Raw genomic sequence first — 12,832 nt, 5'->3', positions numbered from 1 at the left:
CCACAGCCAACATCATTCTCAATGGTGAAAAACAGAAACCATTTCCTCTAAGATCAGGAAAAAGACAAGGATGCTCATTCTCAACATTATTATTCAACATAGTTTGGGAAGTCTTAGCCACAGCAATCAGAGAAGAAAAAGAAATAAAAGGAATCCAAATCGGAAAAGAAGAAGTAAAATTGTCACTGTTTGCAGATGACATGATACTATACATAGAGAATCCTAAAGCTGCTACCAGAAAACTACTAGAGATAACGAAATTGGTAAAGTATCAGGATACAATATTAATGCACAGAAATCTCTTTCATTCCTGTATACTAATGATGAAAAATCTGAAAGAGAAATTAAGGAAACACTCCCATTTACCATTGCAACAAAAAGAATAAAATACCTCGGAATAAACCTACCTATGGAGATAGAAGACCTTTATGCAGAAAACTATAAGACACTGAAATTAAAGATGATGTAAACAGCTGGAGAGATATACCATGTTCTTGGATTGGAAGAATAAACACTGTGAAAATGACTATACTGCCCAAAATAATCTTCAGATTCAATGCAATCCCTATCAAACTACCAATGGCATTTTTCACAGAACTAGAACAAAAAATTTCACCATTTGTATGGAAACACAAAAGACCCCAAATAGCTAAAGCAATCTTGAGAAAGAAAAACAGCTGGAGGACTCAGGCTACCAGACGTCAGACTATACTACAAAGCTACAGTAATCAAGACAGTATGGTACTGGCACAGAAACAGAAATATAGATCAATGGAACAGGATAGAAAGCCCAGAGATAAACCCACGTAGATATGGTCACTTTATATTTGATAAAGTAGGCAAGAATATTCAATGGAGAAAAGACAGTCTCTTCAATAAGTGGTGCTGGGAAAACTGGACAGCTACATGTAAAAAATGAAATTAGAACACTTCCTAACATCATACACAAAAATTAACTCAAAATGGATTAAAGACCTAAATGTAAGGCCAGACACTATCAAACTCTTAGAGGAAAACATAGGCAGAACACTCTTTGACATAAGTCACAGCAAGATCTTTTTTGACCCACCTCCTAGAGAAATGGGAATTAAAACAAAAATAAATAAATGGGACCTAATGAAACATAAAAGCTTTTGCACAGCAAAGGAAACCATAAACTAGACAAAAAGACAACCCTCAGAATGGGAGAAAATATTTGCAAACAAAGCAACTGACAAAGGATTAATCTCCAAAATATACAAGCAGCTCATGCAGCTCAATATCAAAAAAACAAACAACCCAATCCAAAAATGGGCAGAAGATCTAAATAGACATTTCTCCAAAGAAGATATGCAGATTGCCAGCAAACACATGAAAGGATGCTCAACATCATTAAACATTAGAGAAATGCAAATCAAAACTACAATGAGGTATTATCTCACATGGGTCATAATGGCCATTATCAAAAAATCTACAAACAATAAATGCTAGAGAGGGTGTGGAGAAAAGGGAACCCTCTTGCACTGTTGGTGGGAATGTAAATTGATACAGCTACTATGGAGAACAGTATGGAGATCCTTAAAAAAACTAAAAGTAGAACTACTATATGACCCAGGAATCCCACTACTGGGCATATATCCTGAGAAAACCATAATTCAAAAAGAGTCATGTACCACAAAGTTCATTGGAGCTCTATTTACAATAGCCAGGACATGGAAGCAACCTAAGTGTCCATTGACAGATGAATGGATAAAGAAGATGTGGCACATATATACAATGGAATATTACTCAGCCATAAAAGGAACGAAATTGAGTTATTTGTAGTGAGGTGGATGGACCTAGAATCTGTCACAGAGAGCGAAGAAGTCAGAGAGAGAAAAACAAATACCATATGCTAACACATATGTATGGAATCTAAAAAAAAAGGTTCTGATGAACATAGGGGCAGGACAGGAATAAAGACATAGACGTAGAGAATGGACTTCAGGACATGGGGAGGGGGAAAGGTAAGCTGGGACGACGTGAGAGAACAGCATTGACATATATACACTACCGAATGTAAAACAGTTAGCTAGTCGGAAGCAGCCACATAGCACACTGAGATCAGCTTGGTGTTTTGTGACTACCTAGAGGGGTGGGATAGGGAGGGTGGGAGGGAGACGCAAGAGGGAGGGGATATGGGGATATATACATATAGTTGATTCACTTTGCTATACAGCAGAAACTAACACACCATTGTAAAGCAATTATACTCCAATAAAGATGTTTAAAAAAAGGATTCATTCCTGGAAATAGTATTGTGAAGCCAAAGAAGAATGAAAAAATAATTTCTATTTCTTCATAGTTATTTCTAAAACACTTTTATTAATTACTTCTAACTCTTACTTTATGTACACTATATTCTTTTCTGATCTGTTGGGGGATTCCCCCTCATAATAAGGAAATGCAGTGAGGCTGCTGCACTTTGTTTCCACACAAGTATAAAATTTTCATCTTAGATAAGTAAAAATTAAAGCTCTTTATTCTTTTATCTTTAAAGAAAATAAAGTGCGGTAGGCTCTATCATAAGAAATTTGTATTCATTAGCACCATTGATCCTCACAATTTTATAAGGTAGATGGTTCCCTTTTGCACATGAGGCAACTAAGGTGCAATGAGTTTAGGTAATTTGCTTGAGATCACTCAAAGAATGGCAAAGCAGAATTTAACTCAGAGAATCTGAATCTCCCTCCTGAGTGAGCTTTTACTCAAGACCAAATATGCCATAATAGTTCCCCTTTTCTCAGGCTATTTTCTTTTCCTGTCTTGTTCTCACAGCAAAATTCAAGGCATACTATAAAACTCAGCTCAAGTCTCCCCACCACTTGAAATAATCCCAATCCCTCTCGCCTCTGTTTTTATAGTGTTCTATGTTTACCCTGGGTATAGCCCTTGTCATATTGCAGAGACAGTGTTTTTCATCTATTTTTGTCTCTCCCACCTTGAAGGTAAAATGTCTGGTTCATTTTCATCCCAAGCCCAGTACTTGCCACAAAACACACACTCAGTTAAAGCCTGTTGAATAAAAGCTTGAAAGTGGTAAGAGACAAGCATGAGACAAGTAGCTGGAAAAGCTCAATTAGTATTGGCAGTGAAGGACAAGGGAACATTTGACAGAAAAATCTGCAGACTTGCTGATTTGTTGCATGGGATTATAAAGAAGAAGGAATTTTTAAAAATTGATCTGTTCAACATCTATTTACTGAACCTCTTTTGTGGGTCTAGCACTGTAGTGAGCACTTGGATGACACTGAAGTTTCCTGTGTGGTTACTAGGGAAACAGACCATTGTCAGGAATAGGGAAATCCTTTTGAGATCTGATTTGGTTGGGGATATGTACTGAAGAAAAAGAACTGGACATCTAAATTGATGATTTACAAAATCTTTGAAATGAACACATCTGCATTTTTCTGTTCTTATTTGATTTTTGATTTTTTCCAACAAGAAAAAAGATACATATTTGTCAATCATAGGAGTAAAGCTCACTTTAGCCCCATAGATTTTCTGTAGGTGGCAATGTAGGAAAGTGGTTTTGAATGAGCATTGGTTTGGTGGCTGCTAAATCAAGATTGCAGTGTTATTAGTGTTCCAAGGTTCTTACCATAAAACCCAAATTATTTGCTATTTTGCATAAATTTACATCCCAAATTAAGGGAATTTTAACCCATGTATGTGGGAGGAGAGGGAATGAAATTAATACAGTCTGTATAATTATATTCAAACCCAAGTTAACAGGCTATTATGCATATCATATGCAGAATAATTTAGTAAATCCATCAACTTAATCAAGCCCAGGTGAAGGACAATGATCTACAGTCAGTGGTGTGCTGGTAAATGTTTAACAACTGGCTCTCTGGGAGAAAAACGGTTATGAGGTGTAGGGTTTGCCAATTTCCGTGGTGAAAATACTCCCACCATGGACAACTTCCAGCTACCAGTCTGGTATCTCTGAACACTGAATTGGGAACAGATGTGTGTATTTGGCCCTCAGGAGCCAGTATACATGGGTTCTGGCATACGACTGACCTCATCTGATGATTAAAACTTCCCCCATCTTGCTTATTGAGTTTCTAAACTGAAGAGCTACTTCTAAGAGATGGACCCTCTAACTAGTGAAAGGAACGTCAGTACCTATGAGAAGTGGCATTGCTAAACAGTGAGCCACATCTCTTAAGTTTTGGAAACTTGTGGTTCTTTGGAAAAGAACTAAAGAGCAAAAGTACAGAAAAGCAATTATTTTCCCTCATGGAATGGTGTGTGAATAAAGAGATATTTGCTCCATTCTTGGAACAATTCTGTCTGGTCTACCATTTCTGTGTGGTTCTAGATATGCACCAGGTGTGGAGTAGACGCACAGGTCACTATGGTGAAAGAAAGCAAGTACCTGACAGCACTGTAATTATCTGCTTACATGTTTCCCTCATCTAGATTCTGAGCCCCCAAAACGTCAACCATGTCTCATTCAGAATCATATCCCCAGTGAGACCATGACACATAGGGGGCTCTGGATTAATGTGTACACTGAATGAGGAAATGAGTGAACTTGCAGGGAAAACATTACTTTTATGGCACGTGCACTGCTTACTTAACAGGTACAATGACAGATGGAAAGCCTTTTGAAAAATGAAAGAATTAAACAAATGCTGGGTATTATTATTATTACATCTCAAAAGAATATGCTGTAAACTAATTAGAGCAGTATGTGCTTTTCCAGTCAAGGATATTGACAATAATCTCTTGTAGATATAGAAGCCTCCAGGTTGTTGTGTGGTAAATGCCTTGAAGTAACCACCTTCTAAATTATTGTCAAAATATGATAGATTACCAGCTCATATGTGTAAAGTACCTCAGCCCCTGGGAAAATAAGAAACTTTGTGATGGTGTTTCTAAGATCCATATTCTGACAGCAACTCTACCAGAATGGGTTACTTGTTACATTTTTCTGCTTAGCTTATTTTTCAGCTGTTTCTTTGAAGCTTCTACTGAACATTTAGTTAAGTTCTACTGTATTCATTTTATCAAAGAGCAGAATATCCACTGTGTGGACCATAATTTGTTGATCTGTCAATATGCATCACCTCAAAAATTTTCAAAAGTGGATGTCAAGCAGGTCAGAATCATCTAGGAAATCTCTTCACACTACATGTTTACCCAGAAATTCTGATAGGTCCATAATGTGATGTGTCCCTTTCCTCCCTACAGGTTGCAAAATCACTGTTTCAGAGGAATGTGTGTTATATCCCTCAGATCCAATGGATAGAAAAACCAAAAGATTGAGAACCAGTGATCTGAAATAATTTGAGGTAAGTGTTTATTGAATACTATTCTATATAAAGTTGAATATTAGAGCTGAAAGGGATCTTTAAGAAGATGAAATTGCCTTTCACCTTACCAGTGAGTAACTGAGGCCTAGAGAGGTCAGGTGGTGGTCAGTGGGAAGGCAGGGCTGACACCTAACTGGTCAGTGTTTTTACATCTGTTTACGGCTTCTCTCCTCACTGACAATTTTACCACAATAGTCATCTCAGTGCTAATTGTCAGGGTAAAATATTCAAAATGCCATTTTACCTGTTGGCACCATCTTAGTTGGTTCAGTCTGTTTACGAATTTGTTGGATTAATAATTCTTTTATAATTTGGTATAAATTTCTTTGCCTTTCTCTGTGGTACTCATCTCCTTGACCTCATTTCCCACTTCTACATCAATGTCTGTGCCACATATTTTATAGAGCCCAACCTTCTATCATTATTCAGTGAGTGTTAACATGTTTTATGTACCAAGTTCAGGGTTACTTGCTAAAGATATAGTAGCACACAAGACAGACAATGTCCCCGTCTTCACAGAATATACAACCCAGCAAAGTGGTCAAAGAAATAACCAGATAATTACAACACTGAATGATAAGTGCTATGATGGAGGAACAATAGATTGCTATGGGAACACAGAGAAGGATATTTATTACCCATGCTGCAGAACAAATTCATTACCTATGCTGTATAACAAAGTATCCCAAAACTTAGCAGCTCAAAACAGCAAAGATTTACTATCTCACAAATTATTTGTATCAAGAATCCAGGCATGGCTTAATTGGGTACCCCTGACTCAAGATCTCTCATAAGATTGTAGCCACGCAAAGGCTATAGTCTCATCTGAAGGCTCAACTGGGGATAACACGTCATGTGTTTCCAAGCTCATTTATATGATTTTTTACAGGCCTCAAAAGATTTGTTTCCAAGGTCACTGACATGGTTGCTGGCAGGCCTCAGTTCCTTACCATGTAGGCCTCTCTATGGATCTTTGAGGGACTCCTGGCAATTGATGGTCCAAGAGAGAGTCAGAGAGTGAGAAAGGGTGCTGGAGGCAAGAGTCACCTTCTTTTCTGTAACCTTATCTTGGAAGTGACATCGTAAGTAAGGAATGCACATCTTTTGCTGTATCTCATTCATTACAAGTGAGTCACAGGTCCAGCTCACATTAAAGGAAAAAGATTGCACAAGGGCATGAATACCAGGAAGTGGGGATTCCCTGGGGCCAACTTAGAGACTTCCTACCTCCAGTACCCTAAATAAGCAGGGGTTGTGGGTGTTTGTCAAAGGAGCTCCTCACTCCCTCATCTCGAGGAAGTGGCATCTGAATGAACTTGGAAGAATAAAGGCTGAGCAGAAGAGGCCAGGATGGAGGGGTGTGTGTGTGTGTGTGTGTGTGTGTGTGTGTATGCACACTCACTCAAGGGGAGAGCTGTTCTGGGAAAAGGATAGTCTGTGCAAAAGAATGATGGCAAGAGAAAGCAAGTTTAATATTGCTGAAGCACAAAAGTATAGTAGGAGGTGGAGAACAGTAAAAGGTGAGGCTAATTGAAGAGGCAAGCCAAAGGATGGGTCATGACCTCACCCACTTGCTTTTCTTTGTTCCTCTATAATGACTTCCATTGTTTTATCATTGGGTACTGATAATTATTGAAAGATGTATCAGTAAAACAATCCCCAACCCAAACTGACTTAAACAGTAAGGACATATATTAGCTTGCATAGGACTAGAAGATTTCCAAGGCTGACTCATTCAGTAGCTTAAGAAGAGTTTTCTCCATCTACTCTGCCATCTACTACTGACTTCATCCTCGTGCTCTCACATCACAATCAACAGTGTCCCACGAAAGGAGAGGCAGGCTGTCTTTCAGCATTTCCTACTTGAGATGGAGAAAGCCTTTCCCAGAAGTTCTCTAGATTTTCTCCTCTTGCTTCTCAGTGCCCACAATTTGGTCACAGCCTGAGTGAGGAGGAGTCATTGGCAAGCGGAGAGGAATTACCTTGATTGGCTTACACTAATCAACTGGAATGGAATGACACTAGCACACCAGCCACAAACTTCCACCACAGACAGCTTCAAACTCAGACTAGATTAGTTTAGTCCCTCAAAGAGTTCTTCTCAGGTTTGTGCATTAGCTTTCATGCCCACTTTGATCAAGGGCAGTTCTAGGAACAGCCACATAAAATCTGTTTCTACATTGACTGTAAAACTATTTTTGAAGGCATTTTTTTCTTATGTCACTTGAGGTCTTTTGTGGGAAGATTTGCCTAAGACACTCCTTCCAGTGCTAAATTTGGGGAAAAAAAATTATTGAGGATAGTATGATCATTTTTTCTGAAAACAAGAGCTATGGAACTGATAATGCTTCCCTTTCTACCGTGGCTGTTAAGAACTCTAAGCCAGAGTTGGAAGTAAATCACAGACATCTCTAAACAATTGTAAATTATTGGGGAATTTACTTCCTGCCTTTTCTTGGACTTCATTTTCTGTTTTGGCATCTCTGTAGCCCAGATATCAGCTGATGCCGCCAAGCATCTCTGGCTCAGCACCCTCCTTTCCACCCTCTGTCACCCAGGCCCTCTTCCATCACTGGTTGCCACCATGGACCCCAACCCGCAGTGTTAAGCATTTGGAAAAGTTTATTACCGCAGATGGCTAGAAGATGATGGAGTCAGAGGGAAAGCCCAGGTCAGACAACACACATCACTGAAGACTTTCACTCACCTGTGTCATGAACTCTTGCCCTGTTTCCCCTCTCACATTCCTCCTGTCTCTTCAGGAGCAACACAAATTTTCTTCCTTGGCCTGTGCATGGCAGTTTAGGGGTCATCTTGGTTATTTATGTATGCTTTTTAGGATTTTTCTTTCTAATTTAGGCAGGTCGTCAATGTCTTCCAAACAGTTCTCCCCCAAGAGAAAGGCTGGCAGATAAGATTTCTTCATTCTCTTATACACATATATTTTATTAACCTATTATGTGTGTCTTTTTAAACCACCCTAAATCCTTTTTGGAAAAGGCAAACTATAAATAAGTTTAGTGAAGCTTTCTAAACAGTGTTATAAAGGACATCATTGGCTACAAAAATAAAATGCTTGAAATTAGAAAATCTGTAACTGACTAAAACGTTTACAGTTGATCCGGTGCATGGCTGTGTCACCTATGGATCTTATTTTCCTGCTCTTCTCCTAATGCTTACAACCAAGATGAGAAATCAATTAAATAAAATACTAGACATTTCTGAATCCAAAACACACCTTTCAAGTGTTTAGAGATCATAACTGTAATTAATATTTTGATGTAATGAATATATTGTAATCTATTTGAAACATTCACCTACTTCACTCTGCTATCGTGCAGCACTACAGTCAAGAAAGAATCCTTGACATCATATTGAATAGCTATGTGATCCCACCATGGTAGAAAGAGAGGTTTTTAAAGATGCTGAAAAGGATACCTGATCCAAAACAATATTCTTGAATTATTCATTTTGCCATAACGTAATTGGAATCTGATCCCCACAGGTCTCCTTTCCACTGTGCTCCAACCCCCTTCATTGTTCCTTTGGAGAGTTCAGCTCAAGTCTTCACTATTCACAAACCTTTTCTGGACCCAGCATGAGTATGCAAAGCCATCAATAATTTATTTTTTTCCACTTTGGGTGGTGATGATGTTACTGTATCAGCATAAAAAATGATCCAGGTGAATAATAATAAGAGTGCTACCTTAGATGTCCTGAACACATTTCCCCCCTGGAGTGCAAAGTGTTCTCCTAACTATTGGCTCTTTTGTCTTTCAAAAGAGGCAGATGCTGTTATGTTAATAAATTAGTAGAGAAGCATAAAGGTTTAAGCCACAGTCAGCAGCTAAGAAGGTAGGACTAAATAAGAAAATGTATAGGGTCTAACTTTAAAATTGCCATATGTTAAAGACAAATCATATTTTCTCTCTCTTTCAAAAATCCTCAGTTGCACAGTGGAAAAATCAATAAATACAATAAATTAAACTAACATTGGCATGCACTTTACAGTTTACCAGTATTCCCTCTATAGTACCACTTCTAATCCTCAACACTACCCTGGTCAAGGATATTTTTTAGCTCCATTTTCTAGATGAAATTGAGGCTCAGAGAAGAGAATTTACTTGCCTGAGATTGTGGAACTAGTAAGTGGTGAAGCCAAGATACAAATCAAGATCTTCTGACTCTAAAACACATTTTTTTGTTGTAATACTTCTGACTGGCAGCCGATGAGGGAATTTCATCTACATTTCAAATCAGACATGAACTCACTGTGCTTCACATTGTTGTAGAGGCTAAGAAGAAGATGGGAAATAATTCATACATACCATTAAGACTTTAGGCTCAACCGGAAACATGAAAACAATTACCACAAGGTCCGGTTTTATTGAAAATAATATATATATATTTTACATTATATATATCTTAATATATATATTTAAGTATATATAGACATATATATGTGTGTGTGTGTGTATATATATATATGTGTATATATATGAATGATAACATGAGACTTAATGGACCCTGAAAACATCTCTGAGTTTCTTATCTACTGAGGAGTGGTCAGTCTGACTCCTAGAAAAAGAAGTGAGGCTATTTAGAAGGCTAGAAAGAAATGTAAATCAGGTATGAGTATGATTTACCTAGATAACACTTTAAGCAGAGACATACTGAAGAAATGCCAAATATTAATTATGTCAGGAATGAGCAGGTTCGGCTGTGTTTGCTATTTCAGAGGGTTAGGACCATTAAAGCCATAAAGAAAAGGAGTTAGTACAAGTCATCCAGCTGATGGACCTCTGAGGATGAATTTATAGTCGCAGACCATGCTGGGACCTGGGAGGTGACCACAAGGCACTGAGTTATAAAGGGCAGGTTGTGTCTCTTCTCAGGTGGTAGAAGAAGGATGCTGACAACCATTCACTGGGCGCCTAGGCTTGGTTCTTGACAATTCATGCTCCTCACCCCCTCTCATCCTCACAACAACCCTGGAGGAATTACCCCATTTGCAGCTGAGAAAACTGAGGTGCTGAGAGGCTAACCAGTTCTCCCCAGGTCCCAAGCCAGTAAGCAGCTGAGCTGGGCACTTTCAGTTTAAGGCTGGGCCTCTTGCTCACCACACTGCTCTACCCAGGGGAGGGAGGGTTGTTCTACTGTATAACCTAATGCACCGGCTGAAAAGCTCAGGGGTGAAGTGAGGTGGCCGAAAGGAGGAGGAAGGCCCCATGGAGCACTCTCTACTCCCTCATCCCCACACCCTCAGTCACAGACCAATGCCTTCCTCGTACTCCTGCCCTCTTCCACCAGCCCCAAGGATGGTGAGCACAGAGAACAGGAGTAAACAAGGGTTGTCAAGCCCCTGCCCTGGCCCCCACTAAGAGGCATTATTCACGGCTGGCCAGGGAAGCTGTGACTTGATCCAGGGTCACAGCAAGGTGGCTTTCCAGGGGGCCACCTTGGCAGTCATCACTAAAAACCCTGAAATTTGGCCTCTCAGGCTTCCAGGCACATGTGGAATGCATTATGTTTCTAATCATAACACTGCCAAAGCTGTCTTCAAATAAGGAGCTTGTGAGAGAAACTACCCAAATTAGGAAACCAACGTGGGCACAACAGAATCGGCCTTCAACCTCTCAAGCACACTGCCAACATTTTTCTCCTCTTGCCTGATACTGTCATTTAAGCATCCCATTAACTGACAGATTTTTTTTACAAAGCAACCTCTGTCTTGGGAGAACTTGTACCAGGTTTATTTATAATTGTCCTTTTTCCAAGCACTAAATTTATTTTCACTGCTGCTTTTGTTATGGGGAAATATTCACCCTCTAAAAACTCTGGTCATTTTGGACTAAATCTAGAAAAATCATAAGGCTCCTGAATCTCAGAATTTCTGACTAACTAATTATCACTTCTGCTGGGTTCAAAGTGAGTATTTACATACACTCACTCTTTATTTGTACCTCTGGCTATAGCTCTAAATCTTTGAATTTGGGATGTAGATGTTCGGAATGAGCCTTTTCCCAGGGGTATCTCAAGCATCTTCAGCTTAAGTCCCAGGCTAGGGACCTCCCTCAATATCTTGCTCTGTGCCTCTCACCCCAAGCCTCACATACTTCCTAATATATCTCCCAAGGCTAAGACAACTCTTTAATGAAAAGACATCCAAATTAATAATAATAAATACTTTCATTACCCTTTTTATTTCCCACAAAAAAACCAAGGGGAAGTGCTATTACTTTAACTTTCCAGTTGAGGAAACTGAGGCACAGAGAGATTACATAACTTGCTTAAGATCACATAGCTAGTAAATAGCCAGATTTGGAGCTGCAATAATCAATGCTGGATATCTCTCTCTCCCTCTCTCTCCCTCCCCCACTTTCAATTTCTCTTCCAATTTTTGATTTGTAAATAATTTTAAACTTATAAAAATTATCAAGTATAGGAATAATACAAAAACACTTGCACATTTTTTACTCAGATTCACCTATTGTTAACAGTTACCCTATTTGCTTTTTTTGCATACCTTCTCTTTTTCATCTCTATCTACATATAAATATTTTATATTATATGTTATGCACAACAGATATTATATATAATATTTTTCTTGAACCATTTGGGAGAAAGTTGAGTACATCATGCCCCTTTGCCTTTAAATAATTCAATGCATCTTTCCTTAGAGAAATATTCTCTTATATAACAATATCACAGCTATCTAATTCAGTAAATTTAACATTAATACAAAATTTTAATCTAATCTATATCTATAATCCAATTTTTTCAGTTGACCCAAAAATGTCTTTCATAGCAAATTTTTTTTCTCTAGAGCAGAAGTTAGCCTAGGATTGGGTGCATTTAGTTGTCATGTTTCTTTAGTTTCCTTTAATCAGGAACATTTCCACAGCCTTTCTTTTTCTTTTATGACACTGACATTTTGAAAAGTATAGTTCCTTCCTCCTTTTTGTTTCTAGTAGAATATACCTGATTTGAGTGTTGTCAGATGTTTTCTCATAATTACATTTAGGTGATGCATTTCTGGACAGAATATCCATAAGTGATATTGTGATCTCCTGGTATCACATTCTGGAAGCTCACAATGTTTATTTGCTCTTCATTGGGGATTGCACTTTATTTGCCTATTACTGTCTGATTTCTACAATATATAGTTACAACTATTCCCTTTGAAACTAATAAGCAGTCAGTGGGGAGTCAGTTTAAGCACATGAAACTATCCTCCTGCTCCTTATCAGAACTCCCCTCTGAATTTAGTATCCATTGATGATTTTTGCCTGAACCATTCTTGAAGATGAATGATGATTTTCTAAGTCTATGGTCCCTTCATTTAGTGATCAGCTCTTGGCATTCTGCAGTAATACCTCTCCTTTTTCCTCCATTAATTACTTATCTATCTATTTATTATCAATACAGTTTCATGGATTTCTATTTTGTTCAGTGGCTTATATTCATACCCTCCTTATTTATTTTCAGAT

Source organism: Balaenoptera musculus, chromosome 4 (genome assembly GCF_009873245.2).
Source record: "Balaenoptera musculus isolate JJ_BM4_2016_0621 chromosome 4, mBalMus1.pri.v3, whole genome shotgun sequence".
In the NCBI taxonomy this organism is placed as follows: domain Eukaryota; kingdom Metazoa; phylum Chordata; class Mammalia; order Artiodactyla; family Balaenopteridae; genus Balaenoptera; species Balaenoptera musculus.
This window is presented reverse-complemented; position numbering follows the sequence as displayed.